The sequence below is a fragment of the Pinus tabuliformis genome, chromosome 5_2 (genome assembly GCF_031772625.1).
Source record: "Pinus tabuliformis cultivar Carrire ecotype Pingquan chromosome 5_2, CPIR1, whole genome shotgun sequence".
Classification (NCBI taxonomy): domain Eukaryota; kingdom Viridiplantae; phylum Streptophyta; class Pinopsida; order Pinales; family Pinaceae; genus Pinus; species Pinus tabuliformis.
Window position 1 is genome coordinate 487,685,661 of NC_142306.1, and position 21,788 is coordinate 487,707,448.

The window sequence follows — 21,788 nt, forward strand, 5'->3', positions numbered from 1 at the left end:
TTCTGATCTAATCCATGATTATGTAGAGGTTTATATGGATGATTTTACAGTTTATGGTAATTCGTTTGAAGAGGCATTAGAGAATTTGGAAAAAGTCCTTATAAGATGTAAAGAAACAAACCTTTCATTGAGTCATGAAAAATGATTTATGATGTTTACTGAAGGTATTGTTTTGGGACATCACATTTTGGGGGATGGGATTAAAGTCGATAGATCAAAAATTGAAGTCATCTCCAAGTTGCCTATTCCAAATTGTCAAAAAGATGTTAGAAGTTTTTTGGGATTTACTGGGTACTATAGAAGATTTATAGAGAACTTCACTAAAATAGCATCTCCACTCTTCAAATTGCTCACAAAAGACTGTGAATTCAAATGGGGTCCTGATTGCCAATCAGCATTTGAAACTTTGAAAACAAGAATATCTGAAGCACCCATCTTAAGAGGGCCAAGTTGAAAACTTCCTTTCCATAATTTTACAGATGCTTCAGATACAGCTCTAGGGGCTGTGTTGGGACAAAAAGATTTAGTTCCTTACGCCATTTACTATACTAGTAAAAATTTAACTCCCACGGAGTTAAACTATACTGTGGCTGAAAAGAGTTCTTAGCTATTGTTCATGCAATCAATAAGTTTAGACATTATATAACAGGCTATGAAACTTTTATCCATACTGATCATTTTGCGATTAGATATCTAATGAACAAACCTATTACTAATGGCAGAGTTACAAGATGGCGCTTACTTTTACAAGAATTCAATATTATTGTGTTGGATAGTCCAGGGAAACAAAATACAGTAGCTGATTTCTTGTCTAGGTTCCAGAATACTAAAGAAGATTCTCCTGTAGATGATAAGTTTCCGAATGAATATTTATTTGCAGTAACTATTAAGACCCCTTGGTATGCAGATATTGCTAACTATTTGGTTACAAGGAAACTATCTCCACATCTATTTCCCAGTGAAAGAAGAAAGATTGTTCAGGAAAGTTCAAAATATTCATGGATTTCTAACGAATTGTTTAAAACAGGGCCAGATCTTGTGATTAGAAAATATGTTAGGGAAGATGAAATGCCTGACTTCCTCAAGGCATGTCATGATGAACCATGCGGCGGACACTTTGCTGACAAAAGGACAGCCTATAAAATCCTTTGTTTAGGATATCATTGGCCTTCCCTCTTCAAAGATGCAAAAGAATATGTCAAGAGGTGTGACAGCTGTCAAAGAGTAGGGAAACTGACCCTTTCAAATGAAATGCCATTGCAACCACAAGTACTCATCGAACCCTTTGAAAAATTGGCCTTAGATTTCACTGGACCTATTAATCCACCATCTAAACAAAAGAAGTATATATTGGTATGTACTGATTATGTCACTAAATGGGTAGAAGCTAAAGCATTACTTTCTGCTACTGAAAATTTAGTTGTTAATTTTCTTTATGAGGATATTTTTACTCGCGTTGGTGTTCTAAGAGAAATTGTGACAGATCAAGGAAGTCAATTCACATCTAACCTGATGGAGAAGCTGATGGAAGAATACAAAATCAAGCACAGAAAATCTACTCCTTACCATCTGCAAGAAAATGGCCAAGTGGAGTCGACAAACAAAGTTATTGAAGGCATCATCACCAAAACTGTTCATCTACACAGAAGAGATTGGGCAGAAAGGCTTCCTGAAGCCTTATGGGCCTACAGAACTACATGGAGGAATACAACAGGACATTCTCCCTATGAACTTGTTTATGGGAAAGAAGTCCTGCTCCCCATTGAGTTTCAAGTCAAAACTTTCAAGATGGCAGTTCAGTTGGGGATGGATCTATCAAAAGCCCAAAATCATAGAATGGAGCAGTGGAATGAGCTAGACGAGATCAGCTAAGAAGCAATCCTAAGAACTGATCTTGTTCAGTATCAAAGAGCTAAGTGGCATGATAAATACATCAAAGAGAAAACGTTTCAAGAAGGAGACCGGGCATTATTATTTGATTCCAAGTTTAAAGACTTCAAGAGTAAATTTCAGACTCATTGACTTGGACCATATGAGATTAACAAAGTCTAGCAATAGAGCAGTAAGAATCAAAACCATTGATGAATTTCAAACTCCTCTTATTGTGAATGGCCACAGATTAAAGGTTTATCATAAGCCACTCTCAAAAGAGGAATTTGTCAAAATGTTTCAAGATAGTTCTGCAATAAGGCTAGTGAAGAAGAATCCTTCTTCTCCACCAGCCTAGCCTTTGTTCCTTTCTGTTCCTGTAAAATAATAATAATAATAAATAAAATAAATAAATAATTGTATAAGCCTGAAAACCAATCACTGATTGGCAGTCTTATACAGAAAATATAGAGCGAAAATCAGGAACACCTGACACCCTATATTTTCCAAAATTATTATTATTATTATTTTCACAAGTTTTGTGATACTCCACTCCATTTCATCCATTTCATTTCATTTCACCAATAAAAGTTTCTTTCATGACCATTTTCACTCAGTCAGTTATCATCTCTCCATCTCCATTCAGTCAAGTGGTTGCTGTGTCAGTTTCCGCAGCTGAAACCAGTTTCCGCAGCCAGAAGCAGTTTCCGCAGCCACCACTCTATTTTTCAAATTGACAGTCAAGATGTTAGTTCAATAATCATGAAAGCAAATGCAGGTATGACCGAGGACATATTATGAAGACATGGAGCACCTAAAAGAATCAATAAGGAGCAGTTGATCAAGGGTTAATGGACAAACAAATGGCAAAAATTCCAAGGGATGAGTAGATGGAGTTGTAAAAATCGAACTCTTGGCCCTAGATATAAACCTTCTCCTACAATCTCTTGCTCTATGCAAGTCATTTTTTTTTCTTCAAGTCGGGCTAATAATTATCTTTCTGATCTTCCAGATCACACTAGGTGCAAGAAGAGAGCATACTCAAGAAATTATTAAACCAATAACTCTCTTTTCTGATCCTCCAGATCACACTAGGTGCAAGAGGAGAGCATAATTTGAGAAGTTATCAATTTTTCCCTTCTTTAAATTCTTTTTTTTTTTTTTTTAAGAAATTGACTACCTAGTTACACTTCTCCTGCAACAGTGCCAAAATCTTTGGTCAATTTAGAGTGTCCTAAATTGCTATATTAATTGTCAATCCGGGAGTCGTAAACTGTTGAAGTGTAGCGCACTATATGTGCAAGATAACCTATTTCTTACTTTTTTTCGTTTTTGGTTTTTATTTTGTTTTTGGGTTTATCTTCGTTGATTTCCTAATGTGAGATGGAAATTCTAAAAGACAAGTATGGATATAAATGTTCAAGGCAATGATGTCCTTTAAAATAATTTCCAAAACTTCAAACTTTTCAAAAAGGTTTTAAAACATGCAATGATGAAATTAATTCCTAAAAGAGAATGAAAATGTACCACTATTCTAATTAAACAAATAGTGAACTATTTATCATGAAACCACTATCCTTGTTGCTGTCTAAATACAAAAAAAATTGTACTCAAAGAAATCCAAAAATTGCAAGCAAAGTAAAGCTAAAGTCAAATTACATCAACTCATATTCTGACCCCTCACCATTAGTCTCACTATGGCTTTCGGAGGTAATCATAAACAACTTGAACAATCTGATATCTAATTTGCAGAAAAATAAACTAATATCAAATTACACACTCATACTTCAATCCCTCACCATTAGTCTCGCTATGGCTTTCGAAGGTAACTGATAATGACATGAGTAATTTTAATATCTAATTTGCAGAAAAATAAACTAATATCAAATTACACACTCATACTTCAATCCCTCACCATTAGTCTCGTTATGGCTTTCGGAGGTAATTGATAATGACGAGCAATTTAATATCAAATTTGCAGAAAAATAAACCAATATCAAATTACAAACTCATACTTCAATCCCTCACCATTAGTCTCGCTATGGCTTTCGGAGGTAACTGATAATGACATGAGCAATTCAATATCTAATCTAACTAATAAAGCCAATGAACAGAACTGAAATAAACAAAACAGTGTTGGAATTAAAGACTAAGAAAAATAAATCAGCAGAAAGACAAGACTTATTCCATGTCATTAGTCATTGTGAAAACTATATGCAAATTCTCGGGCTGTCTACTGTAATCTGGAACAAATACCTTGATCAGTTAACAGCAGTATAAAGCATGTAAAGTTATGGACAGAAATAACACGTTAATACCATAAGAAATGCAATATATATAAGTGAATAATTATGGCATAATGAACGTAAAGAAACACAGCATGAAAATATACAGCAGTATGAAACAAAACCTCGGTGTGTGCAGGGGCTCTCTGCACAACCTCGGGCAACAGCTATCAACCACGAATTGTGCTTATAAACAGTCTTCTCATATATTCAAACGCAGTCATAATAAAGAAATAATGTCACGGCACAGTGGGCTTTCTTAACTGCAAAATTACATTACCCAGACTAACTATTATGCGTATGGGAACGCATTATTTATAACAGAAGGCTACATAATTAATTTCCTAAAAACTGCGTTGATAGAGGACACGTGAATGACAATGTCCATGGATCTAGCATCATGGCTGCCGTGATGATTAAATCTATTGAGAGTGGTTGTTGGATTCGGCTTATGGAGCAGTCCACAGGTGTTGATATGTCCCCAGAAATCTAGGAACGGCCACGCATGTCTTCACGTGCTTAGAAACATAGTTATGTTACCGTAGGACTCTTCTCTTGACCACCGTTGACTATGGCCTCCTTTGATGAATTCGACTGAGCCAATATGACTCGGTCCATGTCCACGTCATTTCCAACTTGCCCATGTGGCTCGATTTGCCTGAAGACACCTGCAATATAGACTTTAACAAAAAGGCTGCAGAAAGTTGAACTGGCTGCGGAAAGTGACAAGATTCCGTAGCTTAATGAGCAAAAATCTAATTCAAACAGCATACACAAAACATAGTTAGGAAACCACTTTATGTGCTCTTTTAAACTCAATATGCAATGATGTTGACAACTTAGGAGGTCCAGGTAAATGGAAAAAGTCTAGAAAGGTGTATAGGAAAGATGCAAGTTTGGGGTTCAACACCCTTTGAGAAGTGGGTTCTAAATTTTGTTGGATCAATAGAGCCTCCATCTAAACATAAAAGGTACATTTTTGTTTACACGGATTATGTTACAAAATGGGTAGAAGCTAAACCTTTTTTATTTGCAGTTAAAAATGTTGTAGTTACATTTCTTTTTTTGGATATTTTTACTCGTTTTGGTGTTCAAAGAGAAAGTGTAACAGATTAGGGTACTCATTTTACATCCAAATTGGTGCAAAATATCATAGAGCAATATAAGATCAAGCATCAAAAGTCTACCCCATATCATCCACAAACCAATGGACAAGTATAATCCACCAAAAAAGTACTTGAAGAAATTCTTGCCAACACTGTGCATTTGCATAGGAAGGATTGGGCAGAAAAGATTCCAAAAGCACTATAGGAATACCAAACTACATGGAGGAATACAACTAGACATACTCCTTATGAGCTTGTCCATGGAAAACAAGTTTTGCTTCCAATTGTATTTCAAGTGGAGACCTTCATAACAATAACTAAATTGGGCCTTGATCTATCAGAAGTTTAAAAACAAAGATTAGCACAATTGAATGAGCTAGATCAGATCTGATAATATGTTATTCAAAGAACCAACATAGTTCAACAACAAAGATCTAAATGACATGACAAATTCATCAAAGCTAAAAAGTTCAAGCAAGGTAACTGGCCTCTTCTTTTTTATTCCAAGTTCAAATATTTTCAAGGGAAATTTCACACTCATTGGCTTCGTCCTTTTGAGATTGATACTATTTTTTATAATGGAGCAGTCAAAATAAACACTATTGATGATGAACAAATTACTTTCTTTGTTAATGGTCATAAATTAAGGTTGTATCATAAACCACTAACAAAGGAATAATTTGCCAAATATTTGCAAGAGAATTTTGAATTCAAGTTGGTCAAGAAAGGAGATTTTTCTCCTCACTCACCAACTTCATTGTAATTTCTTTTCAATAATATATATATATATATATATATATATATATATATATATATATATATAAACATGAAAACCAACTATGTTGGCATGTTTATAAAAAAAATCTTAACTGAAAACCAAGATCTCTTGGCAGTTTAGATTTTCAAAACCCCCTCTTTCTTGTGATGAGCCTAGGTATTGCAGCAAGAATGTTGCAACTCCTAGGGCTACCAGCTTTACTTATCAAACCGGGGTTCGTACAAACTTGGAGGTGACTGTGCTAATATACACAAGTAAAAGTGAAGGTACCGCATGTTGTCACTGCTCATCTGGCAAAAGACCCAAGGGATTCCAAGCCAGACTTCTATAGGGTCAGAAGAAGCTTGATTTTGATGGAAGAAGAGCAAACCTAGTCTAGGGGAGAGCTAATCTACTGCAGAAATGAAGAAAACAACATGCAAACCCAAATCACCATATCCTAATTAATCATGAAAACAACTAGACTAAGTAAAATTGCTAAGCAGCACTAATCTAATGCTAACTATCTAAGTTGCAGGAGTAAAGCAACAAAACTAAACTAAGGGGGTCGAAAATGGAACTAGGCTAAGTCTGTGTATAAGCAGAAGAAGCGGTCAAAGGTCAAAATGGTGAAAAGAGGACGTAATGAGCAACAACGCATGAGGACCGTTGGATCAGGCGGGTGAAGGGTAAATGAACGGTTGAGATCGAACAGTAGGAGGGTACGTAGGCAAATGGGCGGACATGGTGGACTAACAGGATGGACGGCTGGGATTATATCGCGAAGGCGATTAGCAGATGAATGGCGGAGATCGGCCAAGCCAGTTGGCGATCGGGTGAAGTGACAGTCGTCGAATCAAGAGACAAATCGACAACGGAAAGTTCAAGGCGATAAAGTGATCAGGTGATGTGACAGTCGTCAGATCTGGCAGGGCAGATCGACGGTGGAGACTGGAGTGCGACAAGAAACGTGCGAAAATGAAGAGCGGGTTTGGAGGGTGGTAAGTGGTATCTCGCGCGCCCTTAAAACCATAAGTTGTATTTTGAAAATTCACGTGATTAGCCTCCCCATCCAACACGTAGCACGGGGAAACCACCCATCTCGTGTGTTCTTGGGCGGATAACGTTCGGACAAAAATCCACGCGATATGGCGCGAAGGCCGTCAAATCTAGAAAATCAAATCTACGGTGGAGATGTGATCGAGCAAGTGGTGAGCGGGTGCACGATAACCGTTAGATCTGACAAGGCAGATCGACGGTGGGGATTTAAAGGGAAAAAATTCAAACGCGAAGAGTGGATTGGGCAGCGATTGGTCGGTTTTGCGTGTGAAAGGTGGTCGATAAACCATTTGAACGTGGATAAACAACTTCCGCTGAGCTTTTCATGCTGTAGGAGAATGAAAGGGGCATGTGAGTGAGGTCTAATGATAGAAAGAGATCGAACGAGCAGATGACCGTTAGAGGAACATAACATTATGAAATGACTTCAGTGCCTGGATTAAACGACAAACCCTCTATGAAAACCAAAACCCTGTGTTTTTGGGATTGCTGCACGGTTTCTTCCTCACTTCATGGTCCCAGAGGGAGGTGGTGAGGACGAGACACCCGTGAGCAACCTTGTGGATATTTTCTTTGCTACCAGGCTAATTGAAAGCATAAATAAAGCAAATTGGAACATAACTAATATGCTCTGCACTACTGTAATGAAACTGTGACTATTCAAGCAAATGAACAGAAATCAGGAAACTACTTAAGTCAATGAGCAGGAAAGCCATGAATCTGTGTTGAACCACTATAATGAAAATGCATCTATTTAACCAAATGAACAATCAAACAACATGCATTGATGTTACTGCTGTAATGGAAATGAACTACTTGAGTAAATGGACAGAAAGCAGGATTATATGATACAAGAAAGAGGAGCTTTGGCTACTAGGGTCAGGCCCTAACCCAAGAGCTGTTGAAAATGGCAACAAAAAATGCTAAAAATAGAAGTTCTAAAAATAGCATTGCTATAAATAGCAGTTCGGGTACCAGTGTTGGACATAGCAGCAAAGAATGAAAAGTGGAAGTGTTATAAATAGCATTTCTAAAAATAGCAGTTCAAGATAGATTCCTATTTTAGTTAGTCCCTGAACTGAAATAGAGCAGTAAAAATTCGAATTTGATCTTAGCAGTTGTTTGTAAAATAATTAATTAATTCACCATGAGTTAATTAGTTGTAGAAAATCAAACATGAAGTCTATGTGGGGACATGCAACAGTTTCTCCATTAATTGAGGAATTTATCCATCAGTTAAAGAGATAAGGAGAGTTGTAATATTGAGTTGTAATTAGTTGACTTAGTTAACTGAGTCAAGTGCAGTTAGATTAATTCAAACAGTTTGTTGAATTAATTGTGAGTTCAGTTAGTTAATGCTTGCATGCATGTAACTGCTGCTCTCCAGATTACTAAATATTCTCTCATAAATAACACATGCATGTCAGTTCAATCAGAGACCCAGTTGAGATCAGAGGAGGGACAATGTACTATCAGTTGGATGAATTTTTCCTATAAAGGAAACTCATCCATGCAGAAGGATTCATCTCCTTCAGGTTTGTGCAGTTATTTCAAAGGTCATAGCAGTGTGTGAGGGATTATTACACACAAGTGGCAGCTTAATGACCGAGGAGAAACAGCACAAGGAAATAAGAGGTTTGGAGGGCAGAGGAGAAGGTTTGTGAGAAGCCTTTGACTGTCTATGAGCAGCAGAGAGATATACTGAGAGCTGGATAGCTTGTGAGCTAAAGCTTTGTGTAATTCAGACATATTTCCACTTGTATGTTAATACAGAGATTGGGGTTTTAGGCTGAGGCTTTCCCCGAGTTATTTCTTCTATGTTATGTGTGATTGATTTCTCATTCTGAGTTATATGTGTTCTCTTGATCTTACTCAATTTGATTAAGCTTCCACAAAGTGTTGTAGAAGTAGATCTAGTATTTTGTTTTAGTATATTGCATTATCAAGTGATCTACAGTGGGCATTTCTACATGGTATCAGAGAAAAAGTGATCAAGGCGAAGAACAATATACAAGAAGGAGGAGTTCGAAGGTTGTGGTTCCTGAATATAGATATCGAGTTCTTATCACATCTCAGTTTCACCAATGGCGTTTAGCGGTTTAAGACTCGAGTATGCTCTTAATGGCAGCGCGATTATATAACCTGGAAGGATTGCATGGAGGCAGTATTAGAGGATAACGGTCTAAAGGAATTCATTAATCAAGAAGTCCCCAAGCTGACTGATGCTACTAAACTGGCGGAATGGAAGAAATGTGTGGCTAGAGCAAGGAGAATCCTCCTAGAGGGAGTTCGAGACCACATTGTTTCAGCCTCCATGGGAAGGAGACACTTTTTTCGATGTGGAAAACATTGAAAGATCTATATCATAATAGCAACGATCAGAGGACGTTAGCGCTGAAAGACAAGCTTCGTAAGATCAAGTGTGAAAAGGGCGACACGATCTCTACATATCTGAACAAGCTCACCACCTGCAAGGATGCTTGGAAGTGTAGGGATCAAGACCGTTGATGATGACATGGTGAGTCTTGCACTCCCCAGTCTTCCTAAGAGCTGGCATAGCTACCAAGACTCGGTTAATGGAAGAGAGAAACTCCCAGATTGGGAACGACTTTGGTCGGATCTGATGCAGGAGGAGATAAGGAAAATTACCAGAGATGGTTCTTCATCCACAGAGGATGAAGAAAATTGCGCCTTAGCGAGTAAGGCAAAGAAAGGGAAGGAGAAGGATTCTCATTCTAATTCGAGTTCTTCCCATGATGGGAAGAAGTTTAACAAATCGAAAGTGTAATGCTTTCGTTGTCATGACGTGGGCCATTTTACTACAAATTGTCCACTGAAGAAATCCAAGAAGGGATCCTTGGAAGGATCAGAAGGTGAGGCACTTGCCTCACAGTTCGAGTTGGATTTCACTCTCATCGCATGCATGGTTTCATCCATGGTGGGATGTGGTTGGTTTCTTGACATTGGAGCTTCATTCCACATGACTAGCGATAAGAATTTGTTCAGTACTTTGAAGGAGAAGGATTTCCAGATACTCATAGAGATGGGTAATGATGAAAAGTATAGTGTTTCAGGTGTAGGCACGGTTGTTTTTCAAAGGGAGCATGGAGCTCGCATTACCTCGACAAATTTCAAGTATTTACCAGGACTAAAGAAAAACTTGGTATCGATTGCGATGCTGGAAGACAGAGGCTATGATGTAGTCTTCAGTAAGGGAAAGGTTTTCCTTAAACACATCATCACGAGACAGGTGAAACAGATCGATTCACGAGTCAAGAACCTGTATGCTCTTGAAGTTCAAGATGCATGCAAAGCCTTGAGGAGCAAGGCAACTGTTAGAGACTTGGTGGTTGAGAGGGAGAGTACACTACCTCTCAACATGCAGCACCAGAAGAAGTCTCACACAATTGTGGAGGAGCCATAGTTGGTGAAGCAGCTTCAAGAGGTTGTGGAGCAGCCATAACTGGAGAAGCCGAGAGGAGATTGAGTGGAGGCATCCACTCATGTAGAGACCTCCAGTAGGGGGAAATTTCAAGCCAAGTGGGCAGAGGGATCACATGCAGCCATACCTCTGGGTGGGAGGTGGGGTGATGTGGGGTGATCGTCCCAAGAAGGCTCGAATAGGGGCAAGATCCTTGAGGTACCCAACCTCTTTGATTCGACTTTGTTACGAGAGCTCCGATGACGAGTAGCAGGATTGGCTGAGTGGGTAGAGCCAGATGCAGATGAAGTAGTAGAGAGAGCTACTATGCAGGAATCCCAAGACAGTGCAGAGCTAGCAGGCTGCAACAATGCGAGAGGCACAGGAGTGTTGCACCAGTGTAGGATGACACAGAGAGGTGTGCAACGGTGCGAGATGCATGGAGTGTTGCAGCAGCTCAGAGGTCAGAGAGGGAGCACTTGTCAGCGGCAGATGGAGCTTCAACATCAAAGGATGTTTCTAGCCCAACAGAGAGGTCAGTTGGGAGTTTTTTTGTTTCTAGAGTTGCTGGAGCAACCACACTTGGGAGAAGTGTTGCATGCAGAACATTCCAAAGGTTCAGGATCGGGTTCGAGTTGAATGCCTTTCTTGTTGAGAGGGAGTGTTGAAAATGGCAACAAGAAATGCTAAAAATAGCACTGCTATAAATAGCAGTTCGGGTACCAGTGTTGGACATAGCAGCAAGGAATGAAAAATGGAAGTGCTATAAATAACATTGCTAAAAATAGCAGTTCAGGATAGATTCCTATTTTAGTTAGTCCCTGAACTAAAATAGAGAAGTAAAAGTTTGAATTTGATCTTAGTAGCTATTTGTAAAATCATTAATTAATTCACCATGAGTTAATTAGTTGTAGAAAATCAAACATGAAGTCTATGTGGGGACATTCAACAGTTTCTCTATTAATTGAGGAATTTATCCATCAGTTAAAGAGATAAAGATAAGTTGTAATATTGAGTTGTAATTAGTTGACATAGTTAACTGAATCAAGTCCAGTTAGATTAATTCAAATAATTTTTTGAATTAATTGTGAGTTCAGTTAGTTAATGATTGCATGCAAGTAACTGCTACTCTCCAGATAACTGAATATTCTCTCATAAATAACTCATGCATGTCAATTCAGTCAGAGACCCAGTTGAGATTAGAGGAGGGACAATGGACTATCAGTTGGATGAATTTTTCCTATAAAGGAAACTCATCCATGCAGAAGGATTCATCTCCTTCAGGTTTGTGCAGTTATTTCAAAGGTCAGAGCAGTGTGTGAGGGATTATTACACACAAGTGGCAGCTTGAGGACCGAGGAGAAACTGCGCAAGGAAATAGGAGGTTTGGAGGGCAGAGGAGAAGGTTTGTGAGAAACCTTTGATTGTATATGAGCAACAGAGGGATTGTACTGAGAGTTGGATAGCTTGTGAGCTAAAGCTTTGTGTAATCCGGACATATTTCCACTTGTATGATAATACAAAGATTGGGGTTTTAGGCTGAGGCTTTCCCCGAGTTATTTCTTATGTGTTATGTGTGATTGATTTCTAATTCTCAGTTATATGTGTTCTCTTGATCTTGCTCAATTCGATTAAGCTTCCGCAAAGTGTTGTAGAAGTAGATCTAGTATTTTGCTTTAGTATATTGCATTATCAGGTGATCTACAGTGGGAATTTCTACAAGAGCTTCAGCCCTCTGAGTTAACTCAGTGCTGGCTCAAATCAAAACTCATCTTCATTATCAAAGAACAGTGTATTACATCAAATTGTTACAAGTCAAAAGGTCTGAATACTTGCTAATTGACTGACTGACTATTGGTTAACTACCTAAAAAAACTGAGGTCCTAAGCCTCTCTATTTATACATCTAAAGTCTCAACGACTTTCCTCAAAATTAGGGAGGTACAACTCCCAACTTAATGGTAACTTGTCCTTTCACTTTCACCAACTCGGTTACCTTCTAGTAGGGAGGCTACTTTGTACTTCCACTTGCTTGGTTGTCTTTTAGTACTCCTAATTTGGCTATGTGTAATTTTAGTTGATGGAGGGATATTCGAATGGATGGGTAGTAAATGAGGAGGATTTACCTCCTGAAATTCCTCCTCCCTTGTCTCTTTCGGGTTTTTAGCAAGGTCTTTTACCATAGTTCCTTGCTTTTACCTTTTATCCCTGCATTTCCCTTGCTTTTATCCTTTATTCCTGCATTACATGCACATTAGACCACAAAGCAAAATATCCAACTCTAACTCAACTCATAAGCAAAATATAATCAAAAGTATGCAATAAGTTGTGAGAATAGTTGGTTTGACTAAGCTAGGAGGTGAATTAAGGCCCATATAATTACTTAATGATGAGACTCATCATCACCCCCCTACTAAAAGTGTTGCTCATCCTCTAAGCAACTTAGTGGCTCTGGTAGCCTCTCTGACATCTCATGCTTCTACTGTGGTCTTTTCTTCTTGTTTATAGCAGTCTGCTTTCCTTTCTCCTTCTCCCCACTAATATTCTTTGATCTTCAAGCTATGTGGCAGTGTGTTATCTGTTTTAGCAGGCATGTATATTATCATTTCTTTAGCAGCCTAAACAGATCCTCATAATGTGTACTTGCTTGCCCTTGGACAGCAAGATATCTAAGTGTTAGCTGAGGATTACTTGCAATTAGATGTTGATTAGGGCCATGGGGTTTGATTGTTCAACTGCTTCTCTGTCCCTAAGGCCACTTAGCTCTTTTGTTTCTTGTTGATTTTTTTTTTTCAATGCCTTCTTTCTCTTTTGTTTCAGCATCATGTTTCTTTGTGTTCTCCTTCATCATGTCCCTCTGTATTAGTTTCTTCTGTATCCATCTCCTCCCCATCTAGCTCTATATCTACTTTTCTTGTTTTGTCTCCTCCTTACTGACAAAAGGACTAACATCATAGATGAAGGTTTTGATGTCATCCTCTACTGGTAAGTCATTGAAGACTGTCCATGTTATAGGGATCCTGAGGTTTTGGAGGGCATAACCTTTTTAGAGGAAACTGGCCACCTTTTTACTCACAAACCAACTACCTCTTAACCTTTACAACTTTTGATCAAATGATGCAGATGAGTGAGTGAGTAGGATACTTACCTGTGGCCTTAATGCCACGCTGCAAGTGTCAAAGAGCAGAGGTGCTGCTGATGGTCATTATTCTTCCTCCTCTACTGTCTACTGATGGTTTCTTAACTATAGATCGGATGTTGCTTCTGCTGTGTAGCTCTTTCTTCCTCCTCTGTTGTCTGTTGATGGTGTCTGTGAGTGCAGATCAGATACTGCTGCATGTACAGAGGGAGTAGGAATGTGTGTGAAGGTGGGGATGATGGTAATGGATGAGGTGATGCTGTGGAAAACACAATCTTCTCCTGAATTGAAGTAGTGAAGTGAAAAAAACAATGGAATTGATGGAGGGGTGCATGGTAAGGAGTGGAGGTGATGAGTACATGTGAGGTAGGGTTCCCTTTTGATCTTCTCTTTGCTCCTTGATTCATCCACCTGCAAAAAATTACTTTTTTTCTTTTTTTCTTTTTATATTTTTTAAAAAACACATAGGCTGCCTCAGAGAGGTTTTCACCCTAGGTATCTGCCCTGGGCGCCTCAAGGAAGATTTTCACCCAAGGATCTTCTTTTTCTTTCCTTTTTTTCTCATCCTTGGGCCGCCTCATGGAGGTTTTCAACCCAAAGATGGGACTCAGGCGCCTCATGGAGGTTTTCACCTGAATCCTCTTTTTTTTTTTTAGTGACCTGATGAGGGAGGAGATGAAACTTGCTCCACCATCATCATTGTCTTATTAATGTTGTAAATAAACTCATGTTTAGGGGAAGGCCTCTTGTATAATTTCAATATGTGTCCATTAACTAGCAATGGAATGGCTTCTTCATCTATAGTCCTTATTCGCACTAAACTATTGCCATGGCATCTTTCCACCACATATGGTCCAAGCCATCTTGTTCTTAGCTTTCCCTTGAAGTCTTTGTACCTTTAATCATCTAATAAGGCCCAGTCTCCTTCTTGAAATATCTTCTCCTTGATATGCTTGTCATGCCATATCTTTCTCTGGAGCTGAATTGTCTCTGTATGGAGGAGGGCTTGCATTTTGAATTCATCTAGGCCATTCAAATGGAACAACTTTTGTTTTTTTGCATGACTGAGATCTAGATCTAGTTGGGATGCCATCCTCAATGTTTTATATTCAAATTCAATGGAAAACAAAGCCTTTTTCCCATAGACTAGCTCATAGGGTGTAAACCTAGTGGTGGTCTTCCATGTTGTATTATAGGCCCAGGTGGCCTCAACTAGTCTCTCAGCCCAGTCCTTTCTGCTGCTGTTCACTACCTTGGTCAGGATGTTCTCCAGTGCTCTGTTGGTCACCTCCACTTGCCCATTAGCTTGTGGATGATAAGGAGTGGAGGTCCTATGTTTGATCTTGTGATGCTTGAGCAATTCTTCAATCATGCTGGAGGTGAACTGGCTGCCTTGGTTTGTGACTAGCTCTCTAGGGTACCCAAATTTGTAGAATATGTTCTCCCTTAGGAACTCAACCACCTTTTCTTCTGTTGCTACCTTGATTGCTTTGGTTTCTGCCCACTTAGTCAGATAATCAGTGCACACAATGATGTGTTGTTTTTGCTTTGAAGGAGGGTTGATAGGCCCAATGAAGTCAATGCCCCACTTGTCAAATGGCTCAAAAGTCACTTGAGGCTGCAGGGGAATTTCATCCCTTGGAGTAGGCTTTCCCATCCTCTGGCACCGATCACACTGACTAACATACTTCTTCACATCTTGATGAAGAGTAGGCCAATAATAGCTTGCTTGCAACACCTTAAATGATGTCATTTTTGCTGCAAAGTGACCTCCACAAGGCCCATCATGACAGGTCAAAAGGATGTCAAAGACCTCTTTCCTTACACATCTTCTCAAGATTTGATTTGGGCCAAGTTTGAACAGATTGCCCCAATCCAAGTGAAGGGGGCACTTTTCCTAATTATAGTGTTTTTTTCTCTAGAGGGAAGGTTTGGTGGGAACTGTGTTGGCACCAGATAGTTTGCTATATCAACAAACCATGGGGAGAGCACTAAAATAGCAAACAAATGCTCATCTGGGAACTAATCATCCACCATTCCTTCTTCACCTGCAGGTAGATTCATTCTAGACAAAAAGTCAGCAACAACATTTTCTTTACCAAGCCTATCAACAATAATTAAATCAAATTGTTGAAATAAGAGTAACCATCTTATGATTCTAACATTTACATCTGTTTTGTTCATTAGATATTTAATTGCATGATGATCAATATGCGCAAATGTCTAATAGCATGTAATGTAATGCCTAAACTTGTTCAATGAATACACAATAGCCAGGAGTTCTTTTTCTGTCACAGTATAGTTTAGCTCGACCTTTGACAGGCTTTTACTGGTAAAGTAGATGGCATAAGGCAATTTCTCTTCTACCTGTCCTAAGGCTGCTCCTATGGCTCTATGTGAGGCATCAACATGAATGTGAAAAGGGAGGGCCCAATTTGGGCCTCTAAGGATTAGTGCAATGGTTATCTTACCCTTTAAAATGCCCAAGGCCTCTTGACATCTCTTTGACCATATAAATTCAGAATCTTTGGCCAATAAACCAAACAAAGGACAGGCTAGCTTGCTGAAGTCTTTTATGAATCTTCTGTAATATCCAGCTATCCTAAGAAACTCCTAACATCTTTCTACTTTTGTGGAGGTGGTATCCTTTGGATGATGGCTACCTTGTTTGGGTCCACCTGCAGTCCTTGCTGAGATATGGAATGACCTAGCACAGTCCCTTCAGCCATTAAGAATTCACATTTTTCTAGACTGAGGGACAAGTTCATCTCAATGCATTTGCGTAATACTTTGCCTAAGTTAGTCAGGGCCTCTTGGAAATCATAGCCATAAGGTGTAAAATCATCCATGTAGATCTCCACAGCGTCATGAACTAATTCAGCAAAAATACTTAGGACTGCTCTCTGGAAAGTGGCAGGAGCATTGCACAGGCCGAAAGGAAGGACTCTATAGGAAAAAGTACCCCATGGACAGGTGAAAGTGGTCTTATCCTGGTCTTCTAGGCAGATTTGGATTTGGTTGTACCCACTGAATCCATCTAGGAAAGAAAAGAACTTCTTCCCTGCCAGGCCATCTAGCACTTGGTCAATGAAGGGTAAGGGAAAGTGATCCTTCTTTGTGGCCTTGTTCAATTCCCTATAATCGACACAAATCCTCCACTTCCCATTTTTCTTGGGCACTAACACTAAAGGAGAGACCCACTCACTGTCAGAGATAGGGTAAATGAACCCTGCATCTAACAGTTTCTGCAGTTCTTCTTTGACTATGTCTTTGAGGGCTGGATTCATTCTCCTTTGTGGTTGCCTGACTGGCTTGCAACCTTCCTTGATGTATATGTGGTGAGTACACACCGAGGGGTGTACTCCCTTCATTTCCTTGTAGTTCCAAGCAAAGGCTTCTAGGTTCTCCCTCAACAAGTTTCATAGTTGTTCCTCCTCTGAAGTAGAGAGAGATGGATTAATCTTCAAGGTTTTCTCTGGCCCAAATTCTATGGTTTTGACTCAGAGTGGGTTGGAATTGGCCAAGCATAAGTCAATTTGATGATTGTTCAGTGTTTCTTTTACTTCTTCTTCTAGGGGTAATGAACTAGGAGTTGGACTCTAGAGCAGGTGTTCAATTAAATCGTCCTCATCTTGTTGTCCTCCTCCTATGATGGCTTCCAAAGTATACAGTTCGACAAAATAAAGCTCATCTTCTTCCTCCTCCTCCAACCATAAAGGTAAGTCATGTTCTAGGGAGGGTTGAGCAGGAGGGTATAAGACTAATTGTTTGGACATATGCCCATTCTTGATGGTCATATTCCTAACTCTACAGCTAATGTAGGCATCAGTTATGGCCAACCATGGCCTCCCAAGGATGAGAGGGTAACCGGTAAGCTTAGCCTTGGGCTGGAGAACTAGGAAATCTGCAGGGTACTCCCAGGAATCAATGGAGACCATCACATCCTCCACAATTCCCTCAGGGGTGACTGTGGAACGGTCTGCAAGTTGCAGCACTGTTGTGGTCTTCCTTAATGACCCTTGGAGGTTAAGCTTGAGCATGGTGTCCTTTGTCATCACATTAATGGCAGCCCCAAGATCAATCAGAGTGTGTGGGACAATGGTGCCATTGATGTGGACATCAACTACTGGGCTTCCAGGGTCTAAGTATTTTGGACATATTGCCTGCCCTAGCATTAAGTCAGATAACTGCCCAATGACATTAATGGTAGGGGCATCCCTTTTTCTTCTTCCTAGATGCTTAAAGCACTTCTCCTTAATCAATTTATTGTAAATAGGCACATCTTTGATTGCCTGGAGAAGGGGAATCTTTACACATAGGTTTTCCAATTCTCCCAGAAGTTCAATTTCTTCTGGGGTAGGTTGGTGTGGTTGGGCTAATCTTTTAGGAAAGGGTGGATTTGCTTTAAGGTTGCTTTCCTCTCTTTTTTCCTCAACCTCCTTATGTGGAGAGGGAGGTTGTTTATCTGGGAGAATTCTCCCAGATCTCAGGTTGATCTCCTGAATTTCAACCGTATAAACTGGGTATGATGTCTCTCCACAATATATTTGTTGGGCCTGCCTATTGTTTGGGTTTGGATTTGGTTGGGCAAGCATCTGGGGTTGCCTAGGTGGAGTAGAGTGCGAGAGTTGCAGTTGGGTAGGTGATGGAGGCAATAGAGTTGGAACATTGTTGAATTGGGGGCTCCACCCCTATGGTGGGGGATTCCACTGATGTTGTGGCTGATTATAGGTTTGAAATGAATAGCTGGCTGGCTGGGAATGATATTGAGATGCATAGGACCAAGGAGGGGGTGTAGACCAGGAAGGATTGGCAGGGGGTCCCCAAGAAGGTGTAGTTGTGTTTTGGTTGGGTCTGTAATATGCATGGGATGATCCTTGCATACCCTACTAGTATGGTCTAGGCCCAGGAGGTCTCCTTTGGTTAATGTAGCAAAGTTGCTCAGTGACCCCTTCAACTCCTTGATATACAACTTTGAGTCCAGGTAAGGAAGGGAACTTGTCTATGGAGTGGTTTTCTTCACAAACTGAGCAAACCTCAATATAGTTTAATGGGCATTCATTCCTAGGATGCCTTCTGATGCACCTAGGACAGAAGATGGCCAAGGCTCTCTCTGCTTCCTCTTGCTTCCTTCTGATATTCATGGTATCCAATTGCAAGGCAAGGGTTTGCAACATCTCACTTTTGAAGTCCTCCAGCATATTTCCAATTTCACCCTTGATGGATGAGTTGGAGGACAATGTACTGGCCATAGGTTGACTACTTCTACCCTTGTTTATGGCTACCCTAGAATGGTTTCTAAAGACAGTCTTGATGTCCTCATAGGGTAGTTGGTAGATATCTCCTCCCGATAACATGTGTAAGGTGTCTAGGATATCCTCCCTTACTCCCCTAAGCAGGACCAGCTTCAGTGACTCAAGTTCAAGTGTGCACTTGGCCCTTTTGTAACTGAGCTGGGATCTCTCTTTGTAGTCTTCTAGGGATTCATCCTGGCCTATGGTCATCCTAAAAATCTCATCTTTAATGTCCTTTGACCTACAGTAGTCCCAATATTTGTTGTTAGAGGCCTGTTGCATCTGAGCCCAAGTTGTTATGCTATCCCTAGGTAAACCCATGAACCAGTGCAATGCTGCATCCTTGAGGGTAGATGGCAATAGTTTCAACTTCTGCTCATCATCTGTGTAGTCATAGGTTCGACACATAACAACAAACTCAAATACGAACGTGTTAGGGTCCTCTGTGGTCAAGTCATGGAAATGAGGTAAAGAAGAGGGGCTTATGTTCTTCATTTTAGTGTCCCCATTGGTTTCCCTGATGGGGAAGACACTCCTAATCCTCCCTCTATCTCCTCTGTCATTTAAATGTTCAGCCATTGGTTCAGTAGGAATGGGTTCTTCCTCTTCTTCTTCTTCCCCTATAGGTTCCTCAAATATGTCAAGTTTCTCACCTAAAGGGGCTTCCAATTCACCGTCAGTGAAGAAGAAAGAAGGTTGACTGTTGGATGAGGTGGGGGTGTTTGGCAAGAATTTTCCTAAAGTATCCCTAATCCTACGAGGCATGAAAGGAAATGTTTTTGGGTTTTTGTGAGATTTTTCTTGAAAGCTGGGAAGTAATTGCAGAAAGGGAATTGTTGATTAAATGAAAGACAACTAGCAGAATGGAAACTACTTGCAGAATGAAATTGCTGAATTGAATGAAAACCACTAACAAAAGGAAACTACTTGCTAAATTGAAATTGTTGAATGAAAGACTACTGACAGAAAGAGAACTACTTACTGAATTGAAATTCTATTTGCAGGAAAGGAAACTAGATTAACTTGCAGAATGGAAAGGAAAGCAGATAAATGACAAAATGAAAGAAAGAAACTAGATTACTTTTGCAGAAATAAACTAATGGAAGAAAGTTGGAAACTAGAAAATAGAAGAAAATAGCAGTAATCACTACTACTCCGACACCTCCCCGACAACGACGCCAAAAAGTGATGAGCCTAGGTATTGCAGCAAGAATGCTGCAACTCCCAGGGCTACCAACTTTACTTATCAACCCGGGGTTTGTACAAACTTGGAGGTGACTGTGCTATATACACAAGTAGAAGTGAAGGTACTGCCTGTTGTCATCGCTCATCTAGAAAGAGACCCCAGGGGTTCCAAGCTAGACTTTTATAGGGTCAGAAGAATATTGATTTTGATGGAAGGAGAACAAACCTAGTCTAGGGGAGAGCTAATCTACTACAGAAATGAAGAAAACAACATGCAAACCCAAATCACCATATCCTAATTAATGATGAAAACAGCTAGACTAAGCAGAATTACTAAGCAACACTAATCTAATGCTAACTATCTAAGTTGCAGGAGTAAAGCAACAAAACTAGACTAAGGGGGTCAGAAATGGAACTACGTTAAGTCTGTGTATAAGCGGAAGAAGCCAGAGGTCAAAGCAGTGAAAAGAGGATGTAATGAGCAACAACACATGAGGATTGTTGGTTTACGCGGGTGAAGGGTAAATGAACAGTTGAGGTCGGAAAGTAGGAGGGTATGTAGGCAAATCGGCCGACATGGTGAACTAACAAGATGGACGGCTCGGATTATATCACGAAGGCGATCGTGAATGGTGGAGATTGGTCAAGCCAGTTGGCGATTGGGTGAAGCAACAGCCGTCAGATCAAGAGACAGATTGACGGCGGAAAGTTCAAGGCGATAAAGTGATCGGGTGATTTGACAGCCGTCAAATCTGGTAAGGCAGATCAACGGTGGAGACTGGAGTGCAACAAGAAACGTGCGGAAATGAAGAGTGGGTTTGGAGGGTGGTAAGTTGTATCTCGCGCGCCCTCAAAACCATAAGTTGTATTTTGAAAATTCACGTGATTAGCCTCCCCTACCGACACGTAGCACGAGGGAACCACCCATCTTGTGTGCTCTCGAGCGGATAACATTCAGACATAAATCCACGTGATATGGCACAAAGGCTGTCGGATCTAGCAAAGCAGATCTACAACGGACCAAGTAGGTTGGTGAGTGGGTGCGCGATAACCGTCGGATCTGACAAGGTAGATCGACGGTGGGGATTTAAAGGGGAAAAAGTCAAACGCGAAGAGTGGATTGGGCAACGATTGGTCGGTTTTGCATGTGAAAGACGATCGATGGTTAAAAACCGTTTGAACGTGGATGAACAGCTTTCGCTAAGCTTTTCAGGCTACAGGAGAATGAAAGGGGTATGCGAGTAAGGTTTGATGATAGAAAGAGAGTGAATGAGCAGATGACCGTTAGAGGAACAGAGCAATATGAAATGACCTCAGTGCCTAGATTAAACGACAAACCTTCTGTGAAAACCAAAACCCTATGTTTTTGGGGTTGCTACATGGTTTCTTCCTCACATCATGGTCCCAGAGGGAGGAGGTGAGTCCGAGACACCTGTGAGCAACCTTGTGGATATTTTCTTTGCTACCAGGCTAATTGAAAGCATAAATGAAGCAAACTGGAACACGACTAATCTGCTTTGCACTACTGTAATCAAACTGTGACTATTCAAGCAAATGAACAGAAAACAGGAAACTACTTAAGTCAATGAGCAGGAAAACCATGAATCTGTGTTGAACCACTGTAATGAAAATGCATCTATTTAACCAAATGAACAATCAAACCATGCATCGATG